Consider the following 17,308-nt stretch of genomic DNA (forward strand, 5'->3'; position numbering starts at 1 on the left):
TCATCATCTGCAGTGATTTTGGAGCCCAAGAAAATAAAGTTTGTCACTGTTTCCATTGTTTCTCCATCTATGCAATGGAGTGATGGAACCGGATGCCATGATCTTCATTTTCTGAATGTTGAGTTTTAAGCCAGCTTTTTCACTCTCCTCTTTCACTTTCATCAAAAGGCTCCTTAGTTCTTCTTTGCTTTCTGCCATAAGTATGATGTCAACTGTGTATCTGAGATTGTTGATATTTCTCCTGGCAATCTTGATTCTAGCCTGAGTTTCATCCAGCCTGATATTTCGCGTGATCTACTCTGCATGTAATTTAAATAAGCAGGGTGACAATACACAGCCTTGATGTACTCCTTTCCAAATTTTGAACCACTCTCTTGTTCCATGTCCAATTCTAACTGTTGCTTCTTGACCTGCATATAGATTTTTCAGGAGGCAGGTTAGGTGGTCTGGTATTCCCATCTCTTTAAGAATTTTCCACAGTTTGTTGTGATCAACACAGTCAAAGTCTTTGGCATAATCAATAAAATAGGACTTTAGTAATACATTTAATAGTAGCTTGGGAAGAAATAAAGAGTCCAAAAAATTGGAATGTTAAAGAAAACTTTAACTATGACAGTTTTATGTATGATTGAAAAAGTTATAACCAATAGAATCTCAATTAAATGTAACTTACTGCTTATATTGTATTTGTTTTTGTTTAATAACCAAGTTGTATTTGACTCTTTTGCAACCCAATGGTCTGTAGACTGTCAGGCCCCTCTGTCCACAGGATTTCCCAGGCAAGAATATTGAAGTGGTTTGCCATTTCCTTCTCCAGGGAATCTTCCTCACTCAGGGATCAAACCTGTATATCCTGTATTGGGAGTTGGATTCTTTGCCACTGAGCCACCAGGGAAATCCTTATATTATATAATTTCAAAACAAGTTTGGCATTAAGTATATTGTTTCATTTGAATAAAATTAGTCTGATCAAAGCTCAGTTGAGTGGTATGTAAGCACAAAGTGAAAGATAATAGAGTGATAAAGCAAATAATTATAGCTGATATGCAGTATTTCATTAAGTAAACTATGAGGCTGATTACTGGAATATGGAACAGATTACAAGCCAATAGAATAGAAGCAGACTACTACAGTATCAAGTGTGCTATTCTAATAAAAAATTTAAAACAAAACCAAAAAACCTTGTGGACAAAATGCTCTGTGATTAACCCTGATTAACACAACACAAACTCTTGACAGGCTAAAATTAAAGAGATTGGCATCACTAATGTTGGTGAGGAAGTGATGCCTCTCTAAATCTCATATAGAGTTGCTTGGGATGTAAATTGGTACAACTACTTTGAAAAAATTACAATTTGCTTACTGTATAAGAAAATCAAACAAAAATAAAATGGAAAAAACTACCAATTTTATGATGAGAAATTGTACTCCTAGATATATTTATTCAAGGTGGATGACAACATTTATTCACAGAAAGACTTGAATAAGAATAAATATAGTGGTTAATTCATTATCATCAAAAAATGGAAAAAAGGAAATTGGGCAGAAGCCCATTAATAGAACAATAGAAAACCAAATTACACCTATTCAAATAATAGAATATTGCTCAGAAATAAAAGGAAACATACTCTTGATGCATGCAATAACTTCAAAGAAACTCAAAGGTATTACACTGAGATAAAAAAGTTATAGAAAAAGAGTGTTAGATGATTACCTTTATGAAAAAATTCAGGAATACATACATTTGGGGTATGGTGAGTGTGGGGCAGGGATTGATTAGAGAAAAAAAAAAGAAAATCATCTGGAATGATAGTTATATTCAATAACTTGATAGGACTTTGAGTTATAGGGATAAATGCATTGATCAAAACTCAGCAAATGAGCAATAAACATAAAATGTATGTTTAAATATGAATAATTTTTTTACCTCAAGTTAATGATGCTCATGCTAATGTATTTAGGTGAAATACGTTGGTATTCTTAATTTACTTTCATATGAATTAAGTCTGATTCAGTCAGTTCAGTTCAGTTCAGTTCAGTCGCTCAGTCGTGTCTGACTCTTGGCAACTCCATGAACTGCAGCACCCCAGGCCTCACTGTGTATCACCAACTCCCGGAGTTCACCCAAGCACATGTCCTTTGAGTTGGTGATACCATCCAACCATCTCATCCTCTGTCCTCCCCTTCTCTTCCTGCCCTCAATCTTTCCCAGGGTCAGGGTCTTTTTCCAATGAGTAAGCACTTCACATCAGGTGGCCAAAGTATTGGAGTTTCAGCTTCAACATCAGTCCTTGCAATGAACACCCAGGACTGATCTCCCTTAGGATGGACTGGTTGGATGTCCTTGCAGTCCAAGGGACTCTCAAGAGTCTTCTCCAACACCACAGTTCAAAACCATCAATTCTTCTGCACTCAGCTTTCTTTACAGTCCAACTCTCACATCCATACATGACCACTGGAAAAACCATAGCCTTGACTAGACGTACATTTGTTGGCAAAGTAATGTCTCTGCTTTTGAATATGTTATCTAGGTTGGTCATAAGTTTCCTTCCAAGGAGTAAGCGTCTTTTAATTTCATGGCTGCAATCACCATCCACAGTGATTTTGCAGCCCCCCAAAATAAAGTCTGACACTGTTTCTACTGTTTCCCATCTATTTCCCATCAAGTGATGGGACCAGATGCCATGATCTTCATTTTCTGAATGTTGAGCTTTAAGCCAGCTTTTTCACTCTCCACTTTTACTTTCATCTAGAGGCTCTTTAGTTCTTCTTCCCTTTCTGCCATAAGGGTGGTGTCATCTTCATTTCTGAGGTTATTGATATTTCTCCCAGCAATCTTGATTCCAGCTTGTGCTTCCTCCAGCCCAGCGTTTCTCCTGATGTACTCTGCATATAAGTTAAATAAGTAGGGTGACAATATACAGCCTTGACTTACTCCTATTCCTATTTGGAACCAGTTTATTGTTCCATGTCCAGTTCGAACTGTTGCTTCCTGACCTGTATACAGGTTTCTCAAGAGACAGGTCAGGTGGTCTGGTATTCCCATCTCTTTCAGAATTTTCCACAATTTATTGTGAGCCACATAGTAAAAGGCTTTGGCATAGTCAATAAAGCAGAAATAGATGTTTTTCTGGAACTCTCTTGCTTTTTCAATGATCCTGCAGATGTTGGCAATTTGATCTCTGGTTCCTCTGCCTTTTCGAAAACCAGCTTAAACATCTGGAAGTTCACGGTTCACATATTGCTGAAGTCTGGCTTGGAGAATTTTGAGCATTACTTTACTAGCATGTGAGATGCTGCAATCGTGCGGTAGTTTGAACATTCTTTGGCATTACCTTTCTTTGGGATTGTAATGAAAACTGCCCTTTTCCAGTCCTGTGGCCACTGCTGAGTTTTCCAAATTTGCTGACATATTGAGTGCAGCACTTTCACAGCATTATCTTTTAGCATTTGAAATAGCTCAACCGTAATTCCATCATCTAGCTTTGTTCGTAGTGATGCTTCCTAAGGCCCACTTGACTTCACATTCCAGGATGTCTGGCTCTAGGTGAGTGTGAGTGATCACACCTTCATGATTATCTGGGTCATGAAATCTTTTTCCAAGCATGCACAAGCTCACGGCACATGAGCCTAATGGCTGTGATGGCGCATGAGTGCAGCCTAGAGGAGCTACCCTCCATCCAAGGTCAGGGACAGCGGTTGGGAGGATTTACTCCATGTCCAATGTAAGGATCAGTGGCTGAGCTTTGCTGGAGCAGCTGTGAAGATGATATACGCCATCTGCAAGGTAAGAGAAACCCAGGTAAGATGGTAGGCGCTGAGAGAGGGCATCAGAGGGCAGACAGACTAAAACCACAATCTCAGACAACTAGGCAGTCTGATCACATGGACTACAGACTTGTCTAACTCAATGAAACTAAGCCATAAATCTGATTAGTTAATGGATATAGGATGGAAGGTAGATAGTTACTAGGTATATGATAGAACATGTATAATGAAATGTTAGTAATGGAACCTAGATAGTGGACATGCAGAAATTTACCAAGAAATTATCTCAAATCTGCAACTTTGGATATTCTTTGGAAGGACTGATGCTAAAGCTGAAGCTCCAAAACTTTGGCCACCTGATGTGAAGAACCTATTCACTGGAAAAGACCTTGATGCTGGGAAAGACAGAAGGCAGGAGGAGAAGGAGATGACAGAGGATGAGATGTTTGGATGGCATCACTGACTTGATGGACATGAGTTTGAGCAAACTCTGGGAGATAGTGAAGGACAGGGAAGCCTGGTGTGCTGTAGTCCATGGGGTGCAAAGATTCAGACAGGATTCAGTGACTGAACAACAACAAAGGATTTTTTCTTAATAAAATGTTTAAAAATACCTTCTTTGAGCTCCCACACTTCTATGAGTAAGTTGAACAGTGATGAGAAATCCACATAGCCTCTAAAGGAAGGTCAAATTTGTTCACAATACTTTTTCAAGATGTATTAGAAGAAAACACTTCACAGACAATGGAGGATCTGGTCGAGGAGAAAAATAATTAAAAATACTTCCCCCACAATCTTAGAACTTGAATCTTACTCCCCACTTCTAGGGGCTGTACATTCACATAGTAATTTCCTCTCGAGATTGCAGATGTCCTTAAGGCCTGTGACTTCAGGGTATCCTTTATTTCTTCACACTTTAAATAAGGCTACTTATTGCAGTTTATTTTTTCCTCATTCCATCTTTGCATACTGACTATTAAGTTAATGGATCTCTGGATCAAGAGAAGCCACATACAAATATAATGTAAAGACCGATGTTTATCACATAGACATCATAGATTTTGAGTTTAATACCAAGAATGTATTCTAATTTTATATTAAATTCCATAGGGAGAGTCAAATATGTTCTGGGTGGAAAGAAGAGTGCAACAAATGTGAGTGTGCTCAGTAGCTCAATCATGTCCGACTCTTCAAGAACCTGTGGACTCCTCTGTCCATAGAATTTTCCAGGCAAAAAATACTAGAGTGTGTTGCCATTTTCTACTCCAGGGGATCTTCCTGACCCAGGGATCAAACCTATGTCTCTTTTGGCAGGTAGATTCTTTATCACGTAAGCTACCTGAGAAACCCCCAATATGATGTATATTTATATATAATTTATTCCTCAACTATGCTGGTTAAGTAAAGGAGTTCATTTTTCTTTAAAAACATTGTGTGTAATTATATGGATATGTATATGTACAATAACATCTACACATATGTGCCAGCGAAGTTCCAGATGCTGAGTCACCAGTGCAAATGTTAGAGGGGATCAGGGTGGGGCAAAAGCAAAAGGAGGATTGGAAGGTCTCAACAAAATAGTTGCAAAATGAGATCTCCCTGTTTCTTATCCCACTAAGGTGAAGCTTGAAGTTCACATCCAGCTGAAGTTAATTGGGGGCCTTCATAACTAAAGAGCAAAAATCAAAGCAAAGCAGATGATGTTTATATAATGACACTGAGTGTACTGCCTTGCTAGAAAAAGTAATGCTAGCTTAGTTACATGTACTCCAGAAAAGGCTTCCCTTTTTTAGAATTAGATTTCTCTAACCTAATGGCAATGCCCTCACCTTCTTATGCTAATTGGAAGCCACATTTGACAAAATCTGACTTTGCACAGCAGAGCTGTCGGCAATCTCCAGATTTAAGAGAGAGGAAAAAGTGGAAAACAGTTCAACATATTCAGCAGTAGAGGATAACCATATTAAGTAAATCATCCTACATGTAGGCAAAGTATGAAAACTTGTAAGATGAAGAATATGAACATGGTCCATATTTTAACCAATGGCAAATATATATCAAAAGACATGTTTATAAATGCCCCAATGAACACATGTAACAATATCTTAAAGGGTTTCTTTATGTAAACAGCCAAATGTTTATCAAGAGATTGTTGGTTAACTGTGGCGCGTTCTATTGGTAAAATATTTTGCCATTGCTAAAATAGTAAGAATTATGATTATGAAATATGAATATAGGTATGAATGTGAACTATAAGTGAAAAGTTGTAATAATTTCATTACAACAAATGTCAAACTGTGGAGAAATCTAAGTCATTTTATTGAGATATCAGCTGAGAAAACATTTTACCCTTAAAAGCTATAAGAAACTATTCATAATGTAAATAAACATTAATTTACAAAAATACTAATTTTGTTTTTGTGTTTATTTGAAACATATTATATTTAACTTTATTTTTCATTTCAAAATAATATTTAGCAATATAGTTTATCATAAAATTAATCCATGTCATAAAATTTACCTAAATATACAAATCAATAATTTTGAGTAATTTCACCAATTTGTACAATCGTCCCCATAACATAGCTTTAGAGAATTTCATCATACATAATCCTTCTGTCCATCTTCTGTTAATTTCCATCTCCACCCCTACCCTCAGACATGGGCCAATCTGCTTTATGACTCCAAAAATCCGCCACTTTTGGACATTACATTTAAGTGGAACCATATGATCTGTCTTTAATATTTGGTCTTTGAAATGATACCTTGCTTTAAACACACACATTTAAATTTCTTAAATTATTTCACTTAAATCTCAAAAACTTCTATGTATTCATAGAAGCATAAAATGATGTTGAGTCATAGTGAATGTTCATGTAAGAATGTGAAGCTAAATTTCATATTTTTGATATTTCAATTTAAATGTGCAGTACTGCTATTTTTTAAACAAAACAGAGACAGTTTTATTCTTGATGATTTGCCATTCTTCATGTGTGCATGGCTGTATGAATGGTGTATGTGTGCTATGGTCATGAATTTAATCATATATTCTTCAGCTCTCCTGAAAATTTAATTTATAGGTAAAAACCAAAGCCCAAATTTAAATAGCTCATTTTAATACTATGGTTATATAAAGTATTGTCACATCCAATATAGTGTATAGTATGGTATAGTATGGAATAGTATAGGGTGATGTGGTATAATATAGTATAGCATTTATAATATAGTATAATACAATATTATATTACTACAGTATACTATAGTAATAAAATATAATATTAAAGCATTACTTTGATAACAAAGGTCCGTCTAGTCAAGGCTATGGTTTCTCCATTAGTCATGTATGGATATAAGAGTTGGACTGTGAAGAAAGCTGAGCACTGAAGAATTGTTGCTTTTGAACTGTGGAGTTGGAGAAGACTCTTGAGAGTCCCTTGGACTGCAAGGAGATCCAACCAGTCCATTCTGAAGGAGATCAGCCCTGGGTGTTCATTAGAAGGAATGATGCTAAAGCTGAAACTCCAGTACTTTGGCCATCTCATGCAAAGAGTTGACTCATTGGAAAAGACTCTGCTGCTGGGAGGGATTGGGGGCAGGAGGAGAAGGGGACGACAGAGGATGAGATGGCTGGATCGCATCACTGACTCGATAGACATGAGTCTGAGTGAACTCCAGGAGTTGGTGATGGACAGGGAGGCCTGGTGTGCAGCAATTCATGGGGTCACAAAGAGTTGGACACGACTGAGTGACTGAACTGAACTGAACTGAACTGAATACAGGATGCTCAGTTGCTCAGTTCTGTCTGACTCTTTGTGACCCCATGGATTCTAGCCTGCCAGGCTCCTCTGTCCATGGAATTTTCCAGGCAGGAATACTGGAGTGAATTGCCAGGGATCAAGCCTACATCTCCTGCATCTCCTGCATTGGCAGTTGGATGCTTTACCACTGTGCCACCTGAGAAGCCCAATAGTATAGCATAGGTGTCTCCTATAGCCAAAGCGATATGCTATATCAAGTACTCTCTTTCCTGTGGAGTTTTCAACTATAATCTAGGATAGCATTCAGTATTTATTTAGGACATACAGCAGGGTCAATGCAAAACCTTGCCACAGTCCAGCCTACTTCAGTCAAGTGATAGACAAAATTCAGTCACAGAACTTGGAATTCTGAAGGGTTTCTCCCTGGAAAAGCTAATACTACATATTTAGATATACTTGACTCACAACAGAGGGAGCCTAATACAGATGTACCACAGACATGCTCAACTGCAATGCTATTTTTTGATAATATTCTGCATCTTGTTATATAGCTTCAAAATGAATATCTTCAATTATTTAAAAATCCAATACTCAATAAAAAGTTGTGTGATTCATTCTTAGTCTATAGTCAATAGATCAGTGAGTCCTTAGCATGATTTCTACCATTTGTGCCATGGCAAAAAAAAAAAAAAAACACAACTCTTTATTTGAGATGATGTGTATTTATCCTTCAAGTCTCAGGTCAAATGCAAGTCAACTGATATCTACCCTGCATCTCCTGGGCAGATTAAATTGCTAATCTCTAATCAAGGATTATCTTTTATTTTAAATATGTTAGTCAACCTCACGAATAACTGTCAATATCCTCAGAAAGAGGGCATTGTTTCCTCATCTTTATAGTTCAATGTGCCTAACACAAAGTAGTTGGTAGGTACTGAAAAACAAACAATTGATGCATAGGTGATAATCTGTCTCAGATAGCAGCAAAAGCATACACTTTTCTGAAAAAAAAAAAAGCAGCATTTCAGTGAGAACAATGATTATATAATCCCTCAAAGAGAGGGTGATTTCAATAGGATTTATTGTGGACATACTCATGATAACTGTAAGAAATCTTTCCCAAAGCTTCTAGCCACAGAGGCATTTGTTTCTTACATCAGACATGTTCTTCTTTTGAAATGAATATATCATTTGTTCCAGCTGAAGATACAACACTCTTGTTTCTACACACCCACTTTCTGCTTTTAACAAAGACTGAACAGAATGTATTTTCCCGAAGGACCAACTTCTGTTTGAAGTGTTGTCTTACACGGATGCACTTATATTTACTTAGAGATTATTTCTAAACTTTTTTGTGTGCCTTTTTCTCAGTATCTTTCTTTATAATTTATTCAGAGTTCTTTTATATCATTCTATTTGATCCAAATACTATAATATTTTGTATATCAAAGGAATTCATTATATTTTATTTCTAACTTCTAACTGGTTCAAGTGAGATGATATTTTTTTACTAAACTGTGCCTACAAAATTGTATCATACTTATGATTCACCTGAATATACCTTCAGTGTAATAATGTGTCTCTTTACACAATATAGTATAACAATTTTGTATATTACACAGTTGTACTATGTATAATGCTTCCTATTAACTTTCTTCCTATTTAATTCTGTTTGAGTTTGCCACTGCCTTCCACTATCATATAGTTTGATTTTTGCACTCTCATTTTCTCTTCATTTCTGAGAAGATGTCAATTAGGGTCCTTTTTACCAAAGAAACTCTCTTGTTTTGCCAGGTTTGTTACTTAAATATTTTTGCTCCCTTGTGTGTCTGTTAGTTGCTTAGTTGTGTCCAGCTCTTTGTGACCCCATGGACTGTAGCCTGGCTGTCCATGGAATTCTCCAGGGAAGAATACTGGAGTTGGTTGCCATTTCCTTCTCCAGGGGATTGTCCCAACCCAGGAATTAAACCCGGGTCTCCCACACCTCAGGCATATTCTTTACCATCTGAGCCACCTTGGTCTCCTTTGAATTGTTCTCCTCCCTCTCTGATCTCATTTCCTCCTGCCACTGATGGTTATCTCACTAATCTCCTTTCTTCTACTCATTCATCCAAAGTTAATCTCATAACATCCTTCAACGAACATAACAATTTGAAAAAAAAAAAAAATCTATCAGAATCAGCATTTCTATCAGAAATCTGATATATTCTTTTCACTGTATTTCCGTATAGACCTTGGAGTTTTTCCTTATACAGTTTCCTTATATCGTATTCGGTGGTGGTGGTGGTTTAGTCACAAAGTCGTGTCTGACTCTTGTGACCTCGTGAACTGTAGCCTGCCAGGCTCCTCTGTCCATGGGTTTCACCAGGCAAGAATACTGGAGTGGGTTGCCATTTCCTTCTCCAGGGTTATATCATTTTTAGTAATACATAAAAGAAATATTTTCTTGTACACCATGAAATATGTTTACTATAACATGTTCTTAAGCAAAGAATAATATTTGGATTTATGTAGAAGAAAACAGAGGAGCTACAGGATCTTAGGTTGGACAAGGATGGAATTGACAAGTAGCAATACAATAGGAAATCTATCAAGGACTGTAAAATGAAATTTATTTTATAAGTGATAGTCATTTCCATGTTATCATTGTTGCAACAGATATGGGAATGATTTTGTGCACATTATTGAGTGCTTTTGATTGCTCTTGTTTGAGAAAAGAAAAGGGAAAAAATTTCCTTAGAAATCTTTGCAGCAAATTATAATAGGAATTATTTTGACCCTGGAAGAAATCTTAGAGAGCATCAAGCTCTAGTTATTTAAAGTTAACTCACACACCAATATAGTGACATTATCTTTGTCAAGTTTAATATAAAGGTATAAGAACTATTAAACTCATCAGATACCCAATATCTGTTTTGAAAAATAATTTCAAGAGAAAGTTTATGGAAATTTTGTCATTTTTATATCAGTGCCAGAATACATATATTCAGAATTTCTCTCAAATTAATGTAATGATGTCTTCAAATGTTTTATGTTACTAAGCTTGTACTTTTAACTTTTGATGCAAGATACTAGACTCCTTCATAATGAATATTGAATATTTATTAACTTTCTACTGCTGGCCAATAATTGGAAAACAGTATTGCAATATATATCTATAAATAAAAAGCTTAAAACAAAGGGTTGTTTGTTAGGAAATAAAATAGATGTATTCTCATTTTTTTTGTTCAAATCTGTCTTGGGTCTATGTTATTGGGATGAAATAAAGTTACATAATATTGTGATATGTTAAATAATGGGATAGGTGTTTTCATATTACTTCTTACTTAATCTTCCTAATAATTTTATGAACCAATATCATCTCAACCATGTATTATGAAAACAGAAGTTCTTAAGAGTTAAATTATCCATATATGGCTAGTTATAGTAAGAAGGGGATGACCAGAGTCAATGTCAATTGTCATACTCTAAAGCCACATTCTTTTCTTACTCCATTGTCATTAATTTTTCTGTATCCTTATATAGATATTATGATGTTTTAAAAATATTTCCAGTTATCTTTCTGTGTAAATAAGCAACTAATCAAAAGTGAAAATGAAGTCGCTCAGTTGTGTCTGACTCTTTTCAACCCTATGGACTGTAGCCAACCATGCTCCTCCATCGATGGGATTTTCCAGGCAAGAGTACTGGAGTGGGTTGCCATTCCCTTCTCCAGAGGATCTTCCTGACCCAGGAATCAAACTGGGATCTCCTGCATAGTAAGCAGAAGCTTTACCATCTGAGCCACCAGGGAAACAAAGCTGTAGTTAAATTTCCCAGAGAGTGTACCTTTTGATTTTCTGTAAGTTCTGAATTATTCTCTCCTTAAAGTGAACTCTCTTGATAGATTCCGCCCCCCCCACATTTATATAGAAAAAGCAATACTGCCTCACTTAATTTACTATGTTTTTCTCAGGATCAAATAAATTAATAAATGTTGAAGTATCATTCAAACAGTCCTTTCTCTTCCTTAGCTGCTTTGGACAAATTCATAAAATAGACAAAAAATTGAGCACTAAAACATAGATATCTTTTTTTATAACTGGATTGAAGACCAAAGCTTGGACTTGAAATCAACAAATGTACCCACTCCCAAATTTGATGTTAATTCCAACTAATGAATTGATTAAAGCTGGTAATGGTGTAAACTGTGTGCACATAGAGCACTGCAGTCTGCCACACAGACAAAAAAGCAAGAATTGGATGAGAAAAGATGTATTCTTTGGTCAGTAACGAGAAAGTGAGGCCTGAGGTCCTACGCAGTCTCCCAATCATTTACAGAACAGAAAAGAAAACACATTGACCCTTTTGGAACCAAATCAGATGTAACCAGACGTCCTAGCCAGGTGTTATGATAGAGATTGCTAATTCTCAGTATCATCCCCCTCTTATACAATAATGCATACATATATACATTTGGCTGAGAAAATGACTAGCAAGTGTCTTTTAAATTTTGGCTGCAGTCACCAGCTGCAGTGATTTTGGGGCCCCCCAAAATAAAGTATGTCACTGTTTCCATTCTTTCCCCATCTATTTGCCATGGGAAGTCCTCTGATCTCCAAGAAGTTCGTGTAGAGTACCTCTGTCTGTATTCAGAGTTCAAGGTCAGATATTAACCAGTGATGGACGTAAGTTTGAGTGAACTCTGCGAGTTGGTAATGGACAGGGAGGCTTGGGTTGCTGCAGTTCATGGGGTCACAAAGAGTTGGACATGACTGAGCGACTGAACTGAACTGAACTGAACTGACTATGTTAGTATGCGACATGAGTTATTCCCTCAGTGTCCCAAAAAGTACATGCTGAGTGATATTACTTCAGGCATGTCTGACTCTGTGCAACCCTATGGAATGTAGCCTGCCAGGTTCCTCTGTCCATGGGATTCTCCAGGCTAACACCCAATAAAGATGTCTTTTTCATTATAGGGGAATGGAATGTAAAAGTAGGAAGTCAAAAAACACCTGGAGTAACAGGCAAATTTGGCCTTGGAATGCAGAATGAAGCAGGGCAAAAGATAACAGAGTTTTGCCAAGAGAATGCACTGGTCATAGCAAACACCCTCTTCCAACAACACAAGAGAAGACTCTACACATGGACATCACCAGATGTCAACACCAAAATCAAATTGATTATATTATTTGCAGCCAAAGATGGAGATGCTCTATGCAGTCAGCAAAAACAAGACCAGGAGCTGACTGTGGCTCAGACATGAACTTCTTATTGCCAAATTCAGACTTAAATTGAGAAAGTAGGGAAAACCACTATATCACTCAGGTATGACCTAAATCAAATCCCTTATGATTATATAGTGGAAGTGAGAAATAGATTTAAGGGACTAGATCTGATAGACACAGTGCCTGATGAACTATGGACTGAGGTTCATGACATTGTACAGGAGACAAGGATCAAGACCATTCCCATGGAAAAAAAATGCAAAAAAGCAAAATGGCTGTCTGGGGAGGCCTTACAAATATCTGTGAAAAGAAAAGAAGTGAAAGGCAAAGGAGAAAAGGAAAGATATAAGCATCTGAATGCAGAGTTCCAAAGAATAGCAAGGAGAGATAAGAAAGCCTAACTCAGCAATCAATGCAAAGAAATAGAGGAAAAAAACAGAATGGGAAAGACTAGAATTCTCTTTAAGAAAATTAGAGATACCAAGGGAATATTTCATGGAAAGATGGGCTCAATATATGACAGAAATGGTATGGACCTAATAGAAGCAGAAGATATTAAGAAGAGATGGCAAGAATACACAGGAGAAATGTACAAAAAGATCTTCACAACAAAGATAATCACGATGGTGTGATCACTCATCTAGAGCCAGACATCCTGCAATGTGAAATCGAGTAGGCCTTAGAAAGCATCACTACGAACAAAGCTAGTGGAGGTGATGGAATTCCAGTTGAGCTATTTCAAATTCTGAAAGATGGTGGTGTGAAAGTGCTGCACTCAATATGCCAGCAATTTGGAAAACTCAGCAGTGGCCAGAGGACTGGAAAAGATCAGTTTTATTCCAATCCCAAAGAAAGGCAATGCCAAAGAGTGATCAAACTACCACAAAATTGAACTCATCTCACATGCTAGTAAAGAAATGCTCAAAATTCTCCAAGCCAGGCTTCAGCAATACGTGAACCATGAACTTCCAGATGTTCAAGCTGGTTTTAGAAAAAGCAGAGGAACCAGAGATCAAATTGCCAACATCCACTGGATCATCAAAAAAGCAAGAGAGTTCCAGGAAAATATCTACTTCTGCTATATTGACTATGCCAAAGCCTTTGACTGTGTGGATCACAAAAGTGTGGGAAACTCTGAAAGAGATGGGAATACCAGACCACCTGACCTGCCTCTTGAGAAACCTATATGCAGGTCAGGAAACTACAGTTAGAACTGGACATGGAACAACAGACTGGTTCCAAATAGGAAAAGGAGTATGTCAAGGCTGTATATTGTCACCCTGCTTATTTAACTTATATGCAGTGTACATCATGAGAAACGCTGGGCTGGAGTAAGTACAAGCTGGAATCAAGATTCCTGGGAGAAATATCAATAACCTCAGATATGCAGAAGACACCACCCTTATGGCAGAAAGTGAAGAGGAACTAAAAGCCTCTTGATGAAAGTGTAAGAGGAGAGTGAAAAAGGTGGCCTAAAGTTCAACATAGCCTAAGATCATGGCATCTGGTCCCATCACTTCATGGCAAGGAGATGGGGAAACAGTGGAAACAGTGTCAGACTTTATTTTTTCAGGACCCCAAAATCACTACAGATGGTGATTGCAGCCATGAAATTAAAAGAGACTTACTCCTTGGAAGAAAAGTTATGACCAACCTAGATAGCATATTCAAAAGCAGAGACATTAGTTTGCCAACAAAGGTCCATCTAGTCAAGGCTATGGTTTATCCAGTGGTCATGTATGGATGTGAGAGTTGGACTGTGAAGAAAGCTGAGCACTGAAGAATTGATGCTTTTGAACTGTGTGTTGGACAAGACTCTTGAGAATCCCTTGGACTACAAGAAGATCCAACCAGTCAATTCTGAAGATCAGTCCTTGGTGTTCATTGGAAGGAATGATGCTAAAGCTGAAACTCCAGTACTTTGGCCACTTCATGCAAAGTGTTGACTCATTGGAAAAGACTCTGATGCTGAGAGGGATTGGGGGCAGGAGGAGAAGGGGATGACAGAGGATGAGATGGCTGGATGGCATCACTGACTCAATGGATATGAGTTTGTGTGAACTCCGGGAGTTGGTGATGACCAGGTAGGCCTGGCATGCTGCAATTCATGGGGTCGCACATAGTCAGACATGACTGAGCAACTGAACTGAAATGAACTCATGGGACAAGATGCCATGATCTTAGTTTTCTGAATGTTGAGATTTAAGCAATTTTTTCACTCTCTTCTTTCACTTTCATTAAGAGACTCTTTAGTTCTTTGCTTTCCACCATAAAAATTGTGTCATCTGCATATCTGAAGTTATTGATATTTCTCTTGGCAATATTGATTCCAGCTGTGCTTCATCCAGCCCAGCATTTCTCATGATGTGCTCTTCATATAAGTTAAATAAGCAGGGTGACAATATACAGCCTTGACGTACCCCTTTCCCATTTGGAATCAGTCTGTTCCACTTCTGGTTCTAACTGTTGCTGCTTGACCTGCATACAGATTTCTCAGGAAGAAGGTAAGATGGTCTGGTATTCCCATCTCTTTAAAAATTTTCCACAGTTTATTGTGATACACACAAAAGCTTTGGCATTATTAATAAAGCAGAGGTAGATGTTTTTCTGGAACTCTTGCTCTTTCAGTGATTCAGCAGATGTTGGCAATTTGATCTCTGGAAAAGCAGCCTTATTTACTAATATATATGTATATATAAGGACAATGAATGCTGCTCCAACATTTCAGTTAAGTCACCTGTTCTTCCATGAGTAAGAGCCTTCTCCAAAGGAAAAATGCTGCATTATTTAGCTTGAATTTTAATTTTCAGTTCAGTTCAGTTCTGTCGCTCAGTTGTGTCCGATGCTTTGTGAACCCATGAATCGCAACACTCCAGGCCTCCCTGTCCATCACCATCTCCCGGAGTTCACTCAGACTCACATCCATCAAGTCAGTGATTCCATCCAGCCATCTCATCCTCTGTCGTCCCCTTCTCCTCCTGCCCCCAATCCCTCCCAGCATCAGAGTCTTTTCCAATGAGTCAACTCTTCACATGAGGTGGCCAAAGTCCTGGAGTTTTAGCTTTAGCATCATTCTTTCCAAAGAAATCTCAGAGCTGATATTCTCCAGAATGGACTGGTTGGATCTCCTTGCAGTCCAAGGGACTCTCAAGAGTCTTCTCCAACACCACAGTTCCAAAGCATCAATTCTTCAACGCTCAGCTTTCTTCACAGTCCAACTCTCACATCCATTCATGACCACAGGAAAAACCATAGCCTTGACTAGATGGACCTTAGTCGGCAAAGTAATGTCTCTGCTTTTGAATATTCTATCTAGATTGGTCATCACTTTTCTTCCAAGGAATAGGCGTCTTTTAATTTCATGGCTGCAATCACCATCTGCAGTGATTTTGGAGCCCCCAAAAATAAAGTCAGACACTGTTTCCTGTTTCCCCATCTATCTCCCATAAAGTGATGGGACCAGATGCCATGATCTTTTTTTTCTGAATGTTGAGCTTTAAGCCAACTTTTTCACTCTCCTCTTTCACTTTCATCCAGAGGCTTTTTAGTTCCTCTTCACTTTCTGCCATAAGGGTGGTGTCATCTGCATATCTGAGGTTATTAATATTTCTCCTGGCAATCTTGATTCCAGCTTGTGTTTCTTCCAGTCCAGTGTTTCTCATGATGTACTTTAAGCAACAAATTTAAGTAAAGATGTTACCTTTAAGTAACAGAAATTTTAACAAGTTGATAGCGATTAAGAAGGCTAAAAAATCTTATCAATGTTTCTCACCCAAGTTCTGAAGCAATAGGTAGAAATAAGGTCTCAGGCAAAAAGTTAAAAAAATATATAGCAAGCTTTTTTTTTTTTTTTCTCCTATTCCTGAACATTTGACTTAGATTGGTGCAGGGACAATTGGCCTGTAAAACCACAGATTTCCTCAGAGTAAAATCATGTTTCCTCTGGGCAAATGTTTCCATTAGAAAACTATGATGGTGTGGTTGGACACATGTCCAAATCTTTATCCAAATACACCAAACATGTATTACTCCTTCTCTAGAAACCAAAATGCTAAGAAATTGGAGGAGGCCAGAAGCATCATACTCACAGATACCTCTACATTGATCTGGAAACATTGATTATCAAGAATAATCAGCTTCTCTCCCTGTATTCCAAAACTCTTTCTCTATTAATCGATCTGCCTAAAACATGAAGCCTATAATCAAATAGAAGTATCTTTGTTGTATACTTGATGAGTATGGGTAGTTGATGAGTCTTCTTCAGACTTTTGGGAGGCCTTTCCATGCATGAAAACTACTGCTACATAATACATTCCTCAAAGAGTACTGATGGACAAGATGGATTGTATCTCTACAAGGCAGAAAAATGTATCAAAACAGTGTTTATTAAATCAGTTCTATAAACATTTTATTCAAGTCTGAAAATGTTATGTCCAGTTTTATTTCTTCTTTCAATTTATGTGTGTGTGTGCTCAGTCGCGTATAACTCTTTGTGACACCATATACTGAGGCCACCAAACTCCACTGTCCATTGGATTTTACTGCAAGAATACTGGAGCAGGTTTCCATTTC

Source organism: Ovis aries, chromosome 12 (genome assembly GCF_016772045.2).
Source record: "Ovis aries strain OAR_USU_Benz2616 breed Rambouillet chromosome 12, ARS-UI_Ramb_v3.0, whole genome shotgun sequence".
Classification (NCBI taxonomy): Eukaryota; Metazoa; Chordata; class Mammalia; order Artiodactyla; family Bovidae; genus Ovis; species Ovis aries.